Raw genomic sequence first — 7,482 nt, 5'->3', positions numbered from 1 at the left:
TTATGGCAGCATATGTTTATATATATGTGCATAATTTCTGAAGGATACTTGCAATTAGGCACCACTGGACAGAATTAAGAAACTAGTGTTCTAGGATAGAAAGGACACTTATTTTTCAGTTCGATCTCCATTTCTACAGTTAAGGGGGAGTGGGGATAATTTTACTGATCTTGTCCACCATTCATTTCAAAGCAAATTGAATTTTAGTTAAGTTTCCTGAGCCAAAACCTCTGCAGAGTGCTTCAGCCTCTTTCAGGCCCACTGAGTATCCCCAGCTGGAGGCCCCAGGGGTGGTTTCCAGGGGCCACTGCAGGATTCTTACGCATACAGAGTGGAAGACCCACCTGGGATCCTCCAGTCAAGCCGGGAAAACAGCAAGTTGGAGATTATTTTTCATGACGAAGAGTTACTAGTATTTATTTCAATACTTAACCATCGCTATGTGCATCCATTCCCTTTCCCTCTGTTTGGTCATTGAACCCCTGTAGGCACACCTGGAATTGTTTATGAAGGAGTTGAAATAACCAGTAGTGACAAAGCTGACTGTGGACAAGTCTTCCAGTTCTTACGGGAACAGAGAAATGATTGAAAGGGAATCCGCTTGATGGCAAAACACTAATGACTCTGGTGGGACTCAAACTGCAACCTTTGAATTTTTTCATCTCAGCACTAGAAGTCCAATGCACTATCCATTGTGCCACAGAGCCTATGAGGAGCTAGGCTTTGCTCGAACTCTAAGGTTGTTGATTATTTATTCGGTTATCAATATAATCCATTTCTGGAAATTTACTCTGTTCCCCTTACAGCAAAAGTTCAAGAAATAGGGAAACAAGACAATGCCAAGGATACACAATACCCGATGGGGGAGTTTCTGGTCCTTCCAGCGACCACTGCCATTCTTTTCTGCAAGATAAGGAGTAGTCTGATCAAGGATCAAAAACCACATCTCAGTTCATCTGGCCAATGGGCCCGTTTGGGCTTGGGCCCTTGGGCTTGGCAAACAAGGGGTTTGAGAGCTCACAGGAAGCGGGCATGGGGAGACATTCCTAACACTTTGTGGGTCCCTCTTGCTTCCCTCCCACTCCCCCCACTCCCCCCCCCCCCCCACATCCCCAGGTGGCTCAGCGGTTTAGCACCTGCCTTCAGCCCAGGGCGTGATCCTGGGGTCCTGGGATAGAGTCCCACATCAGGCTGCCTGCATGGAGCCTGCTTATCCCTCTGCCTGTGTCTCTGCCCCTCTCTCTGTATCTTTCATGAATAAATAAATGAAATATTAAAAAAAAACAATAGCAGAAAAGAAGGAAGAAATGTAAAATTAAAAAAAATGGAAAAATGATATAGGAATCGAGTTTGTTTTTCCCCAATCTTGGTACACACAGACTGTATATCCACCTTTACTCATATAGACAATATCAGTGATAGGTGATTCATCCTCTCCAATCTGAGCATATTGAAAGGTTGATACTATCAGTCATATGGATACTATTTGCTGCACCTTTATTCGCAGACCTTTCTGACAGCAGATCCATGTACTAACTTTCCTGAATAATTGATTCTTCACTCTAAATAAACATATTTGATGTTGAAACTACCTAAATCTCTCACTGTCTTACCCCTTAACAGCCAGTCAGCAGGGTTGGAACCTCTGCAGGCAAACCCCAAAGAATTTCAAATCCTTTAACCACCCTACAGGGCCCTTCCACAGAATGTTGACTCTTTTGGGGGGTGGAGTGAGGAGAGAATCTTAAACAGGTTCCAGGCCCAGCGTGAGCCCCAAGCAGCTCTTGACCTCACAACCCTGAGATCATGACATGAGCCAAAATCAAGAGTTGCAAATGAGCCACCAGAGCATCCTCAGAATATTAACTTTTAATGAAAGTGCACGGTAGGCGCACCACTGGCCACATGGGCTAAGGTGAGATACTAGTTAGTGTGACAGATGCCTGGTGTATGGAGCATCTGCACACATTTAGTTTTGCAGGGAAGAATTTCATGGCATATCTAAGGCTTCTTGGCTTAAAGAATGCACATCTAGTAAATCAAGAACCAATCGAGGATGGTGAGATTTGAGCTTCCTTGACCATAGTCCACCCTGCAGCCACTGATCTGTGAGGATGTGGTGGTTCATGTCTAAATCAGGGAAACCACAGAAAGTGGGACTGGAGCTGTGTCATGCCTCCTGCAGCCCCCGACTTGCAGGTGGGAAAGCAACCAACGTGAAGGGCACTCACCTGTGGTACTTTCACAGCTGAATAGTAGCTGGGACTCCCTAGAAGGTTACACCAGGTTGCTTGGTCTCTGGCCCACTGCCTCAAGGTCACCATGCCAGAGAAGAGCTTTCCAAAGTCCCCAACCCAGTGACGTTCTGTCCTGTGCAAAGCTAAAAGGATAGGTAGAAACACGTAAGTATCAGGCACAGTGGAGCCCTGTTATCAAGTGGGTTGATTCTGGGCTTAGAGATCCTGTGGTTCCTGGGGAAGGATGTTGAGCCTGCTTCCTTTTAACTGTAACTTAGATTTTGGATCACAGTGCTGGGAACAGAAGTGCCCGTGCAGGGATGTACACGAGGAGAGCTGACACGTGTTCAGATTACAAGGGACATATTTTCTCAAGCCCTTATCTGAAAAACTCTCATTTGTAGTTAAGTGTCACTGGCTTCTGTCTTCCTCTGTGGTGACAGGAATACTTTCTTCTTTATATTCTCACAAGAGGTTCTTTGCTCCTGCCACAACCTAACAAACAGATATTTCAGCTCATTTGAAGCTTGAAAACACTTGAATTGATAGTTCATTTTGCAAAACACTGTGCTTTGGAATTAATCCTAACTATAGAAAAACATTTCATGTACAAAACCAGTTATGGTATTTTTAAAAATGGACCACAATAACATAGATGTCCAACAAGGGGGAATATTTAACTAATCTGAACAATGGAACATTAGAAAGCCACTAAAATGACATTTGGAAAGTTCCTGGGGAAAAAAAGCATTGATGATGTAATATTCAATTAAATTAGTAAAGTACAAAATTGAGAAAGATAAAAGTAGCCCCTGCCAGGTGGGAGCTGACCTGGTGTTATCAGCTGGGACTTGAGGTTCTTTTGTTGAACATGAACAATTTCACAGAATGCAGATGTCAGACAAGACCATTCAGTGATCATGATGGATCAAGATGAAAATAAGATCACACTGCCATCATTTCTGAACATAAGTACAGACATGAAGCACACACAAAAACAGACAAAAATACTGTTACGCCACAAAAATGACCCCAATTCTCCTCATTTTGTCCAGTATGAGTGACGACAGCTTCTTTACCAATCATAGTTTTATTTTTTTAGTTTTTTTTTTTTTAAAGATTTATTTATTTATTTATGATAGAGGGGAGGAGGGGGCAGAGACATAGGAGGAAGAAGCAGGCTCCATGCCAGGAGCCCGACGTGGGACTCGATCCCAGGTCTCCAGGATTGCGCCCTGGGCCAAAGGCAGGCGCTAAACTGCTGAGCCACCAGGGATCCCCACCAATCATAGTTTTAGCATTGCTCTGTTCTTCCTTCTTTCAGGATAGGACTTATTAAGCTACCCAATCACAGTATCTCCCTGCTTCCAGACAGTATCCACTGCAGAACAGCCCTGCTTCTTAGAATCCCCCAAATCACCTAACACAAGAAAAAATCCTTCTAACACCCTCTTACTGAGATTCACCCAGGGGTCCCCGTGGTGTGTGCTCTTGATTGCTACAGGAGTAATAACCCATCTTGTTCAGCTGCTTATGTATTCCTGGTGGTTTTTGTCTGGAAGATATTAGCACAATTTATGTTTTGTATGACCTCAACTATTCCTATTTTTTTCTTTGCACTCAAAATACTGGGGGGAGGGGACCCAACTCTCTGTCTCTCTGTCTCTCTCTTAAGCTCACCCACTCTCATATCCCAAGAGTTTACTTTTTGCTTTAATAAACTTCCCACTTCTGTTACTCAAAAAAAAAAAAAAAAAATCCTGGGGGATGAGGGAAAAAGAAGATATACCCAAGTGCTGCTACTGCTAGTTTCTGGAAGGTAGATTGTGGGTTCTTTGTTTTCTCCAACCCTCTCCATCCCAGTATGAGACAGTCCTAATTACCCAAGATTCTTCCAATCAAGAAGGAGAAATATCTACTTTACCTGGCACAAAAAAGATGAATTCTCTTCATGTAGACTCAAGGACTTTGGTGTTGAATGTTCCTTAATAGTCCCTGTTAGATGGACTTTTTCAATGTCCTTCACAATGACATGGGCCTTGAGTTTGTTTCTTGACTAATTGATGGTAGTTGGAGGTTTGCAGAATTCATGGAGGCTTCTGTATGCCACTAACCGGCTGACATTTAATTAGACCTTTTTTTAAAAAAAGATTTTTATTTATTTATTCATGAAAGACTCAGAGAGAGAGACAGAGACGCAGACAGAGGGAGAAGCAGGCTGCATGCAGGGAGCCCCATGCAGGACTCCATCCCAGAACCAGGATCATGCCCTAAGCTGAAGGCAGATGCTCAACTGCTGAGCCACCCAGGTGTCCCTTAATTAGACCTTAAGAATTATTTTACATTCATACTCTGATGAAGAACTCTTTGGGGATTATTGTGTTAATAACAAAAAGTTACAACTCAAAAAAAATGTTTTGGGAAAGCTCAAGACAAAGGTGTGCCCCAAAAATATTCCAATGGAGAGAGGCAGAAAGTAATTATTTAGAATATGTCATACACTCTTTTAAAGCAAATAGTGGGAAATTTTCCAAAGAGTGTCAGTGAGGCCTGCTTACTTTCCATGGCCACATTCCTTCTGTTTATAAGTGAGGTTTATCTTTTCTGAATATAAATACAAGGAAAATATTTGATCTTTAATTAGATCTAGCCCCCACCCCATTCCCAGCGTTACCTGAATTGAATAGAATTCTATTTAAAGAACACTTTTGTTACTTCTGGCTAAATTTAATGTGTTAAATCCAAGCAATTATCTCAGCTTTCTCAGGAGCATCATACCCATCAGCTTTCACCTCTTGCCCGTTGACACTTAGACGGTCAGGAAATGGGGACCCATCTATCTGGCATCTACACTTAACCATTTTGTTCTACATCAATCCTGTAGAGCCTCTGAAAATTCTGCTGAAGGAAGCAGGAAGTTACAAATGTAAAAAGGAGAACAGAAAATGAATGCATTGTGTTGGTTACATTTAAAGAAAATGGGCCCTTGCATTGGCCAAAGCCAAACAAAGCCAAATCAGGTAATCCATTTGTTTTAGGGAGCAGCTGGCATCTCACAGGGAATGAAACTTTTATACCTATAGGTTTCTTTTAATCCATGCAGAAAGTGAATGTGAGTTGGTATTTGCCAAGTACTTTCTTGAACCCAGCGAGATGAATAGGTTGGGTACTGGCCTCGGACGGAGCTTGGGGACACCGAGTGAGGAGACCCAGATGGTTTGCAGCATCGGGTCTCTCTCCCTGCACGGTGGAGACAAATCAGCGACAGTATTTCCTTCCGTGAAACCCATCAAGCGCAATACCCTCCAGCGAGGACGCTGGCCTGGGAGTTCTAGCAGAAGGGTTGCTCCCGGGCAGGCGGTAACCTGTGGTTACCCTACTCCCCCTGGGGGCAGAGTAAATTTGGTCCCAGTTTCCGAATCCCCAGCACCCAGCTAGCTCCCAGGTCACCCGCATGGGAGGCGGCGGTAGTTTATAAATCTAGCTCAACTTGTTGGAAACAAAGATGCTTGTAGGGAGCACTCTCGTCTCCATGCTCCTAAATGTCAGGGGGTGCGCGGAGCGTTTGACCCCCCTCCCCAAGCCTTCATTAACCTGCGGATTTTTGCCCGATTCACTAAACACCAGGAATCTTGTCCACACAGTAATCTTACCTGTAAATCTACCAAATTTCTTTCTGTGCTTTTAAGACACCATCATACAGCTGTAGTTGTGGCCGAGTGGTTAAGGCGATGGACTAGAAATCCATTGGGGTGTCCCCGCGCAGGTTCGAATCCTGCCAACTACGTTTGAGCTTTTTGTCCTTCCTGTTCCTGGAGGAGACGCCGCCTTTGTTCCCAACCTGACCTTCCTCAGTGTGGGGCTGGGTATGCTTCTTGTCTAAACGTCTCCTGTTCTTCTGCCTGGCAAAACCCCACTGCTGCTGTGCTGCACAGGAATCAGAGTGAGTACAATCACTTTCTCAAAAAGTTTGCACCAAGACACCTGTGCCCACATTTTGCAAAATCTTAGGATGTCTCTGAGTTTTTTTCTTCCCCGAACGCTGCTCTAAGTAAGCTATTTTGAAATGAGACAACTTGGTGAAAGGATCCCTCAGATAAATTGTAGAGGTTATTTATGCCATTAAATGAAAACTATTTTTATTTTAATTTAGAAATTTATCATAGAATAAAATTGGCGTTTTGAAAGCATATGCATATTTTCATGTAACCAACTGCCATAATCGGGATACAGAACAGCTGTGTCAGTTCATAAACTTTCCTTCTGTTACCATTGGTAGACACCTCCCAATCATATGCAATAACTGATGGCCACATACATTTTCTGTCCCTATAGTTTGGCCTTTCTGAGAATGTTATAGAAATTGAATACAGGTTTTATATGGGTGAGGATGTAAAATGGCATGGCCACTCTGGAAAATAGCTTGGCAGTTTCTTACAAAATCAAACATGAAACTACTCTATGATTCACCAACTGTACCCTTCATTTCCAGAGAAATGCAAACTTATGTTTATTGAAAATATGTGAGGTGATGGATGTGGTGGCTAACGTTATTGCAGTAATCATTTTGTAATATATACATATATCAAATTATTACATTGTATATCTTAAACTTACACAGTGTTAGATGTCAATTATATCCCAATAAGGCTGGAAGAAATTAAAAATAGAATTGCCAAAAAAAATAGAATTGCCATATGACCCAACAATTCTGCTTCTGTGTATATCCCAAAAGAATTAAAGACATAGTTTAAACAGATATTTGTACACTCACTTTGATAGCAGCATTATTCACAATAGCCAAAAGGTAGAAACAACTCAAGTGTCCATCAGTGGATGGATGGTTAAGCAAAATGTGGTTAATTCCTAATTTCATATAATGAATGCTTAGATCATTATTCTTAGGCATTTATTTTGTGTATGTGTATGTAAGACTATCCCTCTAAGTACACTTCTAGCTGCACAGTACATGTGTAGTAGTGATATGTATTATTTTTATTATCTATTTCAAAATAATTCTTAATTTAAATTGTGACCTATCCTTTGAACCATAAATTACTTAGAAGCATATTTATTATTTTGTAAACAAAGATAATTTTTCATTTTCATGATTCGACTTCTGGCATAATTGTGTTGCTATGAAATAATCGCATGTATCCAGCCCTGTTGTTTTCAGAGCCTTGCTTTGTGGCCTGGTAAAATGTCAAATTTGAGATAATTTCATCTGTGTTTAGAAAAGATTTGA

The 7,482-nt window shown here is 41.9% G+C and overlaps 1 non-coding gene across 1 annotated transcript; it reads left to right on the top strand.

The window, feature by feature from the left end:
* The first annotated feature begins 5,942 nt into the window (after positions 1 to 5,942).
* On the top strand, positions 5,943 to 6,024 carry TRNAS-AGA (transfer RNA serine (anticodon AGA)). Its single transcript has one exon. It is a non-coding gene; the product is annotated as a tRNA-Ser (tRNA).
* Positions 6,025 to 7,482: the final 1,458 nt, after the last annotated feature.

The sequence above is a fragment of the Vulpes vulpes genome, chromosome 12, assembly GCF_048418805.1.
Source record: "Vulpes vulpes isolate BD-2025 chromosome 12, VulVul3, whole genome shotgun sequence".
In the NCBI taxonomy this organism is placed as follows: Eukaryota; Metazoa; Chordata; class Mammalia; order Carnivora; family Canidae; genus Vulpes; species Vulpes vulpes.
This window is presented reverse-complemented; position numbering and strand designations above follow the sequence as displayed.